This window comes from Sinocyclocheilus grahami, unplaced genomic scaffold (genome assembly GCF_001515645.1).
Source record: "Sinocyclocheilus grahami isolate Dianchi unplaced genomic scaffold, SAMN03320097.WGS_v1.1 scaffold131.1, whole genome shotgun sequence".
Classification (NCBI taxonomy): Eukaryota; Metazoa; Chordata; class Actinopteri; order Cypriniformes; family Cyprinidae; genus Sinocyclocheilus; species Sinocyclocheilus grahami.
In genome coordinates, this window is record NW_015505310.1 from 794799 (window position 1) to 808109 (window position 13311).

The window sequence follows — 13311 nt, forward strand, 5'->3', positions numbered from 1 at the left end:
ATTTTTGGGTGAACCATCACTTTAAGCAATACTCTAGAAGAGTTGGAAGACAGAATTTACTGCCACAATAAACTCTATTGTATTATTGTCACAGTTAAACATGCTTCCATCCTTTTGTAAAACGTATAAATTATGCCAATTCTATTAATTAGTAAATTATGACAGAAAATTCATTTTTAATTGAACTATCCCTTTAAGAGCAGCAGAATTAACATGTTAAGGGCATAATGGCCAACAAAGGAACTGAACATAGCACTGCTCTGCAAAGCTTGTGTTTTATAGCCATCTAGAAACAACACAGGCTGCAGACGCAACACAATTCTAACAGAACATCACTGCTAAATGTGCAAAACAGATTTATGGGGAACGAAGGGAGTTTGGTGGGACCGGTGGGGTACTGTAGGTCTGCTGTTGCCTTTGTGGACTTACTCAAGCCTTTGTCGTCACTCAGGTCCTGTGGAGCAGTCGGCAGAGAGCACGGAACAAGAGAAAACCACAAAAATAACAATGATTACTGGAACAGCACATCACGTCTTACCGATGAACATTGCTCCTGCCTTGCAACAAACCCAGATATGTAGACTTCAACGGTCTTCAGTGGACATTCTGTCTCTACATCAGCTCACATTGAGGTTTAGTAGAAGGGATCAATCAAATTTGCTGTCATGTTTAGGGTTGTTGCAGAAGCAAGAGTTTTGTTCAGCGGTGTTGGCGTTGCCGCGTGTGGCGCTACCCTGCCCTGCACACGCCTAATGTACTTACGGTCCACATCACTTGTTTCCTGTTCGCTGGGGTCCTTGTTCTTGTAGAAAGTGAATTTTCGCGAAAAGAGGTTCTTTTTAAGCTTGTCATTGAGTGAATGCTGGGAAGGAGGAGAGGGAGGGATGGAGGGGGGGACAAAAAAGCAAGAACAGATGGAATGGTGTTGGGTGTCTAGTTGAAGTATGAACAAATGCCCAACTTAACAGATGCCCATGTTACTGACTCTATAGCCACCGCCATCCAATAAAATGATGCTGGAATGACAAAAATCACTAATGTGAGAACTTATAAATAGATATGAAACCAGATCTTGGTTTGGAGATGGCAACAGTAGAGTTTATGAGGGATTACCGAACATCAGATCAATTTAAAGGGTAGTTACCACAACCAAGGTTAGCAAGGTGGGTTTATAGCACAAATCCAAGGACATGCAGACCAGCCTCCTGAATTAGTTAGTTGATTAAAGTTAGTGATTGGCATTGATCAAAGGGTTTGGACAGGAACAAAGTTACAGCCCACTTAAAAAGATGGACAGATGAGTAATGTGCAGGAATAGAAAGTGAAGAGCAGTTTGACATCAATGGCAAGCGTATACATCTTTTTGTTCTCTGAAATATTCATGCACTCATGCTGCATTAGTGAATGCAGTTGAAAATGCTAAGACAGTGAAGAGTGGATGATGAGTCGGTCCGGTGCTAAACACAATACTGCTGCAAAGACTAAAGAGTTTTAATCACTAGGGCTGGGCAATACATATTGAATTTCGACAATATATTCTGTGGTCATATAAAATTAATCAACATTGTGAATAGTGCGATGATTTTAAGGAGTTTTTTTTCCCGTTACAATTTTTAAAGATCATGTCATTAGACTACTTCTGCAGTTTTTTCTTGTATCAGTATATACTGTATATTAAACTTCATTAGAAAAACTGTGTTGGAGTAAGTTGGTAAGCTTTCTTTCTGTTAATGAGGTCAAATTTTAATTTTAGTGGATCTGTTGTAATGATGTATCTTTCACTGAAGCCCATTAAGAGAGTAGGATATTTCATATCATTAAAACCTGTTAGTCACAATATTATAGTAGTGTCATTATTTTATATTAGAGCATACAGTAGAAATGAAAAAATATATATCATTGTTTCTGTGAGTGTGAAACAATGTGAAAAACATACCCTGGTTATTTTTAACAAGATTTTAAACTGCATTTTACAAGTTTACATGTTGAAGCTATAATGGCTGTTTGGCTGAAACAAACACACACACACACACACACACACACACACACACAAACACACACACACACACACACACACATAAGGCCTATATATATATATTTTTTTTTTTAAGTCAGAGCAAGTATTTTAATACTGTGATATATCTCGAATGTCATCAAAATGCTGATAAATATTGAGATACATAATACCGTTCTAATACAGTATATACTATCATTCATGTTTGGGGTTGGTAAGATTATTATTATTTTTTTAAATTTTGTCTCTTAAAAATGTCAAAAAATTTTTTTTTGCATTTTGTTCTTATGCTTACCAAGGAAGCATTTATTTGATAAAAAAATGCAGTACAACAGAAATGTGAAATATGATTACAATTTAAAACAATAATTTTCTATTTTAATATATTACAAATTGTAATACAAAAATATAAAATTAATAAATTATAAATAAATTATTTCTGTGATGGCAAAGCTAAATTTTCAACAGCCATTACTCCAGTCAGCAGTTTCAGAAGATTCTTCAGAATTCATTCTAATATTGTATGTTGATTTGGTACTCAAGTAACATTGCTTGTTACTATCAATGTTTTTTCATGATATGAAATTATGAAAGATACAATTTTTAATAGAAAATTCAAAAGAACAGCATTTATTTGAAATGGAAATCTTTTGTGGAACTGTAAAAGTCTTTACTGTCATGTTTAATTTAATAATGAATTGAATGTGTCCTTGCTGAATAAAAGTATTATGTATAATATTGTAAAAATGTTTTGCCATATTGCCCAGCCCTAATAGTCACATGCGGTTAAGAATCCTCTCACAGGAGAGAATAGTGAACAAACATACAGGATTAGTACACTACATACAGTAAAAGGGATCTGAATTAATTTCACAAATAGAAACTTTCAAACAAGCATCTCATTCATGAAGAATGATTCATCACTTACATACTTCACTACTTTGTTAGAGTTTACACTTGCCAGCTGTTAGTCATCTTATGTGAGAACATTTTGGCTTTGGAAAAGTCACAAGAGAAAGGTGCAACAAAATGTTTCTAATGCTGAGCATCTTGTTAGCACTTTTCATCTCAAATTAGCATAAAATAACAATGTTTCAAAATAGGCTACAAGGTGTGTTCATAATGGTTTCAGATTTCTTTCAAATTAAGGTTACGTCGGCATGACTGCAAGTAAACTAATTAAACTTTTTTTTAAACAAAATTATTATCATGTATTTGTCTATAAACAGCTGCTTTTTAAAGGCATTAAAAGCTTGTTTGTGTCATGCCAGACATGGTAAATATTTGAGCAGCAAACACTTACCCCTTTGTCTCGAGACTTGGAGTTGAATTTAACCGTCTTTAACCTGGCTCTTTCTTTTCTTTCCACCCTGAAGAGGAAGGAGACAAAGACATTCGGAATTTAGGATTTTCACTGTTAATACACAACAACTGTCCTGAGTTCATTATGTACATGTGTATAAACTAAAAAAAGGGATGTTGAGAAACGTATGAAGCCCAAAAACCTTTGCTTTTTGCAAGGATAAAGATATTGTAGTAAGACTTAATTGTCTTGAAATGGAATAAACATGTGGCGTATGTAATATTTATCCCCATATTATCCTTAAAATACATGTTTTTATGTTTGAATGGTAACATTCACCAGACGTTGATCTGACATGCTTCTTAGGAAGAGTTTACATGAGACATTTTGTTACAAAAACTGTGCTTTGATGGATCTAGATGACATCTAACCTCCAAAATCCAAATATGCTGAAGTATCATGAAATATGACGCAGATCAGAAACTTTCACCAAGAGAAATCCCAACTTGTTTCTAAAAATACAGAGCATTGCTGGCTGTCCCCTGTGCTTCAAGACCAAGCATCATCAGTAGGGAGGCGAGACAGGCACATTTTTAGAACGAGGTGAGAAGTCAATTATCAAGTTTCAATCAGCATACAGTTGGGTGGAGAGAATGAGAGAGAAACTCTCACAGCATCACACATCAGTGCTGAAATATAAGTCTCTAATTAGACATGGGTGACAGTAAACCCATGACTTTGGCAAAAATAGAGTAGACTTGTTTGCATCTTTGTATTCTAAATACAATGAAATTATTTTGTCACACGTTTGTATGCAACTCACTTATAACATCTTCATCTCAAGCATTCTGTCAGTTTAGTAACCAAGTATTTGATAATACTTTATTGGGGGCAAAATTGTTGGTTCTGGTGGAAAAGAAGTCGTGACTGATTTTTGATAATCTATATCTTTTCCACACAATAAATATTGAAAGCTTTTATGATTATTTGACTCTTCGTTTAAAGCCTGGGACTGTGACAAGTGTAAAACTAAAGCTATTCATAAAATACATTTTAAAAGCAGCAAAAATAAATAATGAAAGCACAGAAGTCTCCAAGCAGACTTGCAAAAAAAGAAGTAATCTATTGGTAAAAAAAACCCCCCTGGGACATAAAAGAAAGTGCTCTTGATTGAAAAAACACCCACATTCTTCAGTTTTCTATCTCTAGCTGCTGAGTCAAGTTAAAACCCTCATCACACAGAGAGCAGAGTTACTTTTACCTAAGCTTTCACTTAAGTAAGCATATATAGTCTCAAATATGCTAATTTTTAGATGCCATTGTGCAGATGTATGTGTGCTCATTGCTCATTATTACAATGAAAAATGCATGGTAATTAAACCAAAATGAAGAAAGGCAGTGAACTGAAATGGAGGACATTGTGAAAGAAACATTAGTGGAAAGACTATGAGTCGTGGGTAATGTGGCATTAAACACACAATTGTGTTAATCACTGTAAAGAGGGTTAACTGATATTATATTTCTACAGTACAGTGTGCTCTGGAATGCATGGGGGCACAGCCTACCTCTTCTTGCTGGGAATGACGCCCATCTCCTCCATCTCGCCATCTGGAGTCACATGCCGCGCTTGCCACCACTCCTCGTCCGAAGCATTCAGGACATGTAGGATGTCGCCAAAGTGGAAGTTCAGCCCCTGACTGGGCAGGCCGGAGTCTTTCGTTATGTCATAATCAAACAGGGCTCTGGAAGAGGGAGAATGTTATAAGAATTATTTTTCTTCAGAGAAGAAAAAAATATGTTAATAAATCTTCTTTGTTGATAAGGTACTGTAAATAATAATAATAAATTAACATTATAAAACATATAAAAACTAAATAAAATAATAATAATAATAATTATTATTGCTAATACATAATGACTATATATAAAACTCCCACATAAAAGTTTGCATAATGTTACTCTTAAAAATATCCTACTGAAATTTTAGTCAAAAACATGACATTTCAAGTGGAACATTTCTAATTGTTGTGTCATTTCTGTGCTGTGCCACTAGCATCACCAAACAGAAACTGCAAAAATATTTTAAAATATGTTTTTGCTTTTCAAACACTCCCCCATTTTCCATTAGTAGGACAAACTGATAGTCCCGCCCAAAACTCATGCTATTGGTTGTGCTAATGCCGCAAAGTTTGACTGGTCTGGATGTTAAAAAAAAATGCATCTTTTGATTTCGTCAGATAACTTACATTATATTAAGCTAGAATAGGAAAATGTATTTAAAAAAGCACTTCAGTTTTAGAGATGCAGTAGCAAGAACAGCCTTTATTTTAAAGGTCAGAGGAAAGGTAAAATTGGGGCATGTCACACAAAATTATGATTTTCAGGGGGAGAATGAAACCTTTTCTTAAAAAATAAATCAGACAGACACAACAGCAAGAAACGCCTCTAGACTGTGCCTACATGAGATTCTATGAATATTAAACAACTATAAAGACAGTGAAACCATTCTCTAGCCTAATGCCAAAGTTTTTTTTTTTATCTTACAAAGCAATTCTTCCTAACTCATTTGCCCACAGACCGATTCATTGAGATGTTAAGTAGGCCACTGCTGTTCTGTGCATGTGTGCATGTGCATTTAAGAGAACTGGAGCTGAAGTAACTAGCTGCCCAAGCTCTTGACTAGCTTATCTCGGTTTCCTCATCAATAATGAAGCACTTCCAGGAGGAAGCCAGGGCATCTGAGAAGCTTATGGGGCTTTAAGGAACATACAGACACCAAAGCCTTCTTTAACCCTTAAAAGCACATAAAGAACCCTTATTTAACTCTTCAGCAAATGATGCACATGATTTCTGTGCAGTCTTAATCTGCTTAGAAGTGTAATAGGCTACATTTGTATCCTTGTACAGTTGAAGCAGAGACCTTCAGAGTCATTATAGTAAACGGCTATAGCAGACCGAAGATTAAAAGCTCAATCTGTTTAGATATGAGGTTTTACCGTAATATCAGATCATAAAACTGGTGTCTCTTTCAGAAAGGTCAAAATTATGTTTGTACTATGACATGCATTTACTAGACACTTACTAGAAAATATTACTGATGATTTATGTTCCGTGAGTCATGAAAAAGGCCTAAATACATAATTTTTTAGCACTACATAAACCTTGTAAACCTTGACTCTGTGTCACAAACATGCTGTGGGAAATATAAAGCCAAAGCCAAAGACGACTGCAGCTGTACATCTACCTCATTGCGTGATTTTAAGCATCCATCAAAACAAGCTACGTTGACATTGCCACAACAGCTTGTGTTAGTATACATCTTTCAGAAACAGTTTGCAATAAACCAAACTTTACTCAAACAGAGTCACTGCAACATGCACTTTAGAGGCCGGGTATTTATGGAAGCGCTTCTTACTCTTCATTTCCATCACTGTTTGTTTCCATTAATCATTCATTATATACACTTACTATGTCAAACGTTCTGCTGTGTCCTTCAGTTCATTTTAGATAAGATTACCTGTCACTTAAAATAATGCTATTTTCTTATGATGACCAATTTGACTCATATTTTTCAGAACGCATACATAAATACACAGGAACAATATATTATGGGTTAAGCTGAATGTGATCTACACAGCTGAAAAATCACATTAGTTTTTAAATCAGTGAATACCACATGCATGTGTAGAGAATCCAGTGCCCAGGGGCTTTCGAATCCTCAAAATGTCAAAGCTGTTCTTATTAAAACATAAGAGCAGCAAACCGAGAGCTAAAGAATAAAGTCAAACAAAAGCCACATGAGAGCAAAACTTCAGGAACGGTTTTACATAATAATCCTGATCATCTATTGCTTTATGTCTAACTGCTACCGTTGTGCTAGGCTATGAGCGATGGGAGTCCGTGAACACAGGAAGGTAAAAAGACTTTCTCCAAAAACATGGAGTTAAACTTTCAGTTAATACAGAGCCCTTCATGTCTCGCCTCAGTGTTACTGCCTGGAATGATGTGATTCAATCTAATGTGTAACCACTGGCCTGAATGTTCTGAAAGCAGCAGCTAGGCTATGAGCGATGGGAGTCCGTGAACACAGGAAGGTAAAAAGACTTTCTCCAAAAACATGGCAAACTTTCAGTTAATACAGAGCCCTTCATGTCTCGCCTCAGTGTTACTGCCTGGAATGATGTGATTCAATCTAATGTGTAACCACTGGCCTGAATGTTCTGAAAGCAGCAAAAAAACACAGGTACACTTCAGAGAATGACATATTCACATAAGGGGCCATCTATGACGCATTCAGCGGCAGACAAAACAATATACATTAAAAAAATACAAGGAGATGGCTGGTCAAATATTAATGAAAGCCATAACAAGATGACCAATTTTTGCCAGGGATTTAGAGATGGATTGTGAACTATGTGAACACATTTAGTATTTATTTATAGACATTACACCCCATTGTGTCTATGCATGAAGCTATCAGTGAAAATGCTTTTATTTTGCATTATTATACATTTTTTAAATCACACATTATTTTTATCAGCATGATATTTTGCATGAAAATGTTTTTTTTTTAGTTTTTAAAAATAAAATATAAAAATGGATCTTAAATCTTAGATTTTACATATAAAATAATAGTAAAATAATTGTATGTATACAATAATAATAAAAGGGTAGTATGTAAAACTGTATGTACTACATTCTATGCAAAGTGCTTTTTTGCAAAAGTGCCACAGTCCTGTGTTGATCTCTGAGGATTAAGGATCTACAGTAAGCATGTTTGGGAAGATCAAATGTAACTAGTGGCGATTAGTAAAAGCTCACCTGACATACAGGGTCCTCTTCTGACTAGTCCGCAATGAGCCGGAGCCTGAACTAATACTGCTGTTCATCATCTGCTCCCGTAGATCATGGATTTTGGCTTCAAATCGACTGTACTCTGTTAGAAACACAGAAAACAACATCACACATGCTGTCCTGCTGAGAAGAGATAAACAACAAGGAAAAAACCCTCAAACACCTAGAGCCTCAGGGTGGATCGGTAATATCGATGGAGATGGAGGGAAGAAAAGCCAGACAGAACGAGAGATACATATATAGATGTGTGGTTTAGAACATTTGGAGAAAGTATAGGATCTCTGTTTGAGGTCTGTCAAGTGTGAGCATTACAAATGCATAAACACTAAATAGCAGACAGATGCATCAACGTGTACACAGCTGTGCAAGCCGTAAAGTGGTAGAGAGGACGGATATGGTCTGATATGTTGTATAAATCTTATTTAATGAGATCTATCCAGTGAATTCATCATCCATTCCCAGGACTCAAACTGCATGACGCTAGACTGAAACAGTGAAAAGGTTCATGAATTATTCAGTGGTTTAACCCACTTAATGCTCCTGCTCTTTCCTTATGTTTGACCTTAGAGAACGTAAGAAAGACATTCAAGCAATAGAACAAGAAATGCTGACATTATAGCCTGATAAAGACCTCACGATAGGTATGAATCTTCAAGAAAGTCTTATTTTGAAGTAAAAGTCAAGGAGGAAACTCCCCAAAAAAAAAATATTTCTGTTAAATATCCTCTATATAAAAAAAAACCTCAAACCTCAAACAAAACAAAAACCTCATGACAAATACAACCACATATCAATGCACAATAAAACACTAACTCTCCTTCCACTGAATAAATTAACCATTCGCTACAAATTAGAGTTCAATTAAGTTGAAAGTAAATCAGCATACTTACAAGCTCTCTTCTCAGAGGAGTCTACAGTGAGCGAAAGTTTCCGAGCGTTTTTCTCCGTGTCTGTCTCTACCCCTCCATGTGGGAGTTCAATTGTGTTGTGGTGCTGAAGGACAGCTCCAAATCACACACAGCTGCTCTCCGTGCGCGAATGTGTGTTTGAGCACGTGTATGTGTGCGTAACTTGCCTTAGTTGGACGCTTCCACGCAAAGCCTCTCTGAGCACCTACAGCACAGCAACATAACAGATGCTAATGGACTAAACAGTGCTTGAATTGCTCACTCACCCCTCCCTCCCCTCTCTCTCTCTCTCTTCTTGTTGAAGTCACAGCCCTAACCCATGTTGGCTTATTTAGCACAAAACCGCACATTCATTTCACCAAGCAAAACAAAGGAAGTAAATATGAACAGAGAGTGAACTAACAACAGGAGAAATAGTAGTGTACTGAGGCGTATGATGATATTTGTATCATTTTGGTGAAATTAGCTACTATCGCAACCACGTCAAGCGCAAAATGAATTAAGACATGCTTTTGGGGCATTGAATAATGGTAAATTGACTACCACAAACCTTTGTAAATCAATTTGCAAGTTTCATTTAAATACTCTCCTCCCATTAATTTTGCATCTACAATGGAAACTCCTATAAATGCATATGTATTAAAGGGGTCCTATTATGCTTTTTCACTTTTAGTCAGTGTGTAGTGTGTATGTTTGGGCATAAAAAAAGATCTAGAAAGTTACATATCTCAAAGTCCACTCCAAAGGGAGATATTAAACTTTTTAAAAATCCCTTTTCAAGAACTACAACGAACGGCTCGTTTGGACTGCAGCGTTTGTTTTCCGGGCTTTGTGATAGATATCACAAAGCGGCTCATAGGAATATCATTACAAATAATTCCCGCCTACAGAAATTCGAATGGTTGAGGGGTGGGGAGGGGCGAGGTTGTGGTTAGAACGCTTGGTTGAGTGAGTGCATCAGACGAGACGATGAAGAAGAAGTGCTGCTGCAAAGTTAGTGCATCAGAGAAAACCAAGAAGAAGAGCTGCTGTGCTGTAGCTTAAAATTTTCGGCATGTCTAGAACAATTCTTACAAGTATAACACGATGTAGCTGGGCGCCGCGGACAGACGCCGAATGGTTCCACCGGTGTGCCTACACTCATAGAAAATAAAGTATTTGAATTTTAAAGACATGGCGCGACGCGACGCTGCGCTTCTCATCCGGTGTGCAACCGCCTGAAATGCTGGTTTTTTTTCACCTCCGTACCCAAACGTCTTTGTTTGGGCTTCCGAAAGCAGATGATGTCAGGAAACAGTGGTTGCAATTTATTTTTTAACTCTGTTCCTGAGCATTATAACCCTAATTTGCTATTGTGTGCTGCGCATTTTACTGAGGACAGCTTCCACAACATGAGGGAGTACAGTGCCTGCCGGATTTGCCCAAAAGTTTTTGTTGAAAGACGGAGCAAGGGGCGGGGCACTAATGAAACACTGTCTAAGCTGTTCGCCAATCACAACGCACTGGGACAGCTAACCAATCATAACACATTTTGTTTTTCGGAAGGTGACCCTTCATCAAAGCCAGAACTAATCGAGCCGTTTGTGCCAGGCTGGGGAGAAAGGTATTTTAATAATGTAAATTATGTGAAAAATAATGTGTTTTTCGAACCACCAAGCATGAGAGCATGTTCTAGTACACCCCCAAAACAAAATCAAGACTTTGTAAAAGAGCATAATAGGACCCCTTTAAGGTCAGCTGCTAAATAACTGCGTCCATGCTTTACATGCACTATTAAAAATAAAGGTGCTTAAAAGTTTCTTCACAGCAATGCCATAGAAGGACATTTTTGGTTTCACAAAGAACCATTCAGTCAAAGGTTCTTTAAAGAACCATCTCTTTCTTACCTTTTTAAAATCTGAAGAACCTTTTTCCACAAAGAACCTTTTGTGAAACAGAAAGGTTCTTCAGATGTTAAAGGTTCTTTATGGAACCATTTAGACAAAAAGGTTCTTCTATGGCATCGCAAAGCACCTTTATTTTTTTATGTGGCTAATTTGTCACTTTGTGTCATTAAATCCTAATAGTTTTTAAACAGGATTGTGTTGGCACAAGCTATTAGTAAATCTGGGTGGAGTATATTTTATGTTTATTTTTATGGAATAATTTAGAGATAAACCAAACTAATAATAAAGTCTCTAATTATAAACTAATAATCTCACATCACAAAATTGATCAAATCCATTACTAATACTAGCTGATATTACTGTTCTTTTCTCACCAAAATATATGTCCCTACTTTTCTACAAAAGACTAACAGGATGGAAAGTGATATTAAGGACAAAAGAAAAACAATATTCACAAGAATAACAATATTTTGACTGGAGAGGAAGAAATGAATAAAGACCTTGAATATTTCATAATAGAAAAAACCCCTCTCAAACAAAAGTGAAATTCTTTACAGTTCACTCCATGTACAGAATAATAGGAACGACCAACACACACTACAGTAAAAGTCTGTAAAACACTACATATATTTTGGCTGAGCATCTCTATCTGATGTACATGTGTTCCTGTATTGCTGGAGATACTGTACCTTCTGATAAGACAACATGGATATTTCATAAGTACTGTAAAACATTTCAATTATCTTCAATAAATGATCTCTCTGTCTTGTTTTCTCCCTGAATTCACATCTTCCCTTGGTAGATAAACATAAGACAATGAGACATAATGGATGCGAACAAGTCTCTGGTGATGAACAAAAGTCTATAATTAGATATAGCAGAAATGCAAAGTCATTCATAATGAAGACTGGAGAACATTAATGTCTTCTCGCAGAGTCCATGCAGACGAAACAACAGAAAAACTAAATGCTAGTACCCCCAGGATTACATTGGTTTGAATGAATAGTTTAATGAGAGTAATGATGCATGTGCTGCCATAGAACAGTGAAAGGCTTTCATGTTATCAGGAATTCAGAACATTATTGTCATCAATTCTGTCAAACAACAAAACAATTAAGGGGCTTTCATAAAGTTCGAAAAGGAAGGAGGCAGAAAGAGGAAATAATACGCTTTGAGTCACGTTTCAAAAGAATGAAAGTTGGATGAATAATCATTAGGAGCTTTTATATTTAGAAATGGCATTAAGGCACAATGACCAAAGCTAAATCAACTGATTTGAAGTATCATTATAACAAATGTACAAGCTCCAAAGTTTAACACTTCCTTTTTTAGATAAATAGTAATAGCAAAGCCAATAAGCCAACAATATTTCACGTCATGCCTTGGAAGTGCTAAATGGTCAAAATTATGTACTATATAGTGTACAGTGCATAAACAAACTAACAAAAAAGCACTAAAAACTCAAATCAATATTTTTACTGTTTCAAGTTAACTTTGGTAATACATAATGAAAATGGATATTCATTCAGAGAATTGCTAAAGATCACATGTAACTGTGTTATTAAATTATTAATGTTTGTAAGATTAACTTAAAGTGAGTTTTAGATGATGGCAAAGGTAACAAATGTAAAAATCCAATCTTTCAAATTCTGCAGATAACTGACAGGGTACAGATATAATATGCTGTGCATCCATTATGAAGAGTATCAGCAAAATACTGGCACTGATTCTCAAAAACGCCAGCAGTTTGACTTTAAAAATATCTGGATAAAGAAACATTTGGCCATGGATCACTTTCTTTCAATAGTGCTATGTAGACAGAATAAGCATTCACAATTGTATGAGTCATCAAATCAAAATAAGACAGCTATGATCTCATGAATATGTGAATTTTAACGAGGTGCGAGAGAGGATTTAGTCTTTGTTAATCTGACTGAGTTTGTCGTCGTAGTCGTATGTGCGGCGCTAATGTATGTGGCTAAAGCACTTTCAGTTCATACATAATATTGACTAATACTTTAAGGCATTAAAGGAAGTTTAACTCATTTTTGACACAAGCAGATTAAAACCAGAGTAAAAATAGAATTGCTACATGCCATCTAAGCATTACAGTACTGCCAGATCTTGCAAGAAAAGCAAGCAACCTGGTCTGACTAAAGTTATATATTAACTTTTTATAATATATTAATTATTATTCTAGTATGCACACAAAATATAAAGAACATTTCCACAATACTGAGGTAGAGGAGGGAGGATGTTGGAAAGTCATAATTATAAAAATCAGTATCTAATAAACGCCCAAAGTTGCTTATAATAAAAATAATAATAATAATAATAATATATATA

The 13311-nt window shown here is 35.8% G+C and overlaps 1 pseudogene; it reads right to left on the reverse strand.

The window, feature by feature from the left end:
• The window catches only part of LOC107590667 (disks large homolog 1-like), a 148350-nt pseudogene that overhangs the window by 12819 nt on the left and 122220 nt on the right, over positions 1 to 13311 (reverse strand).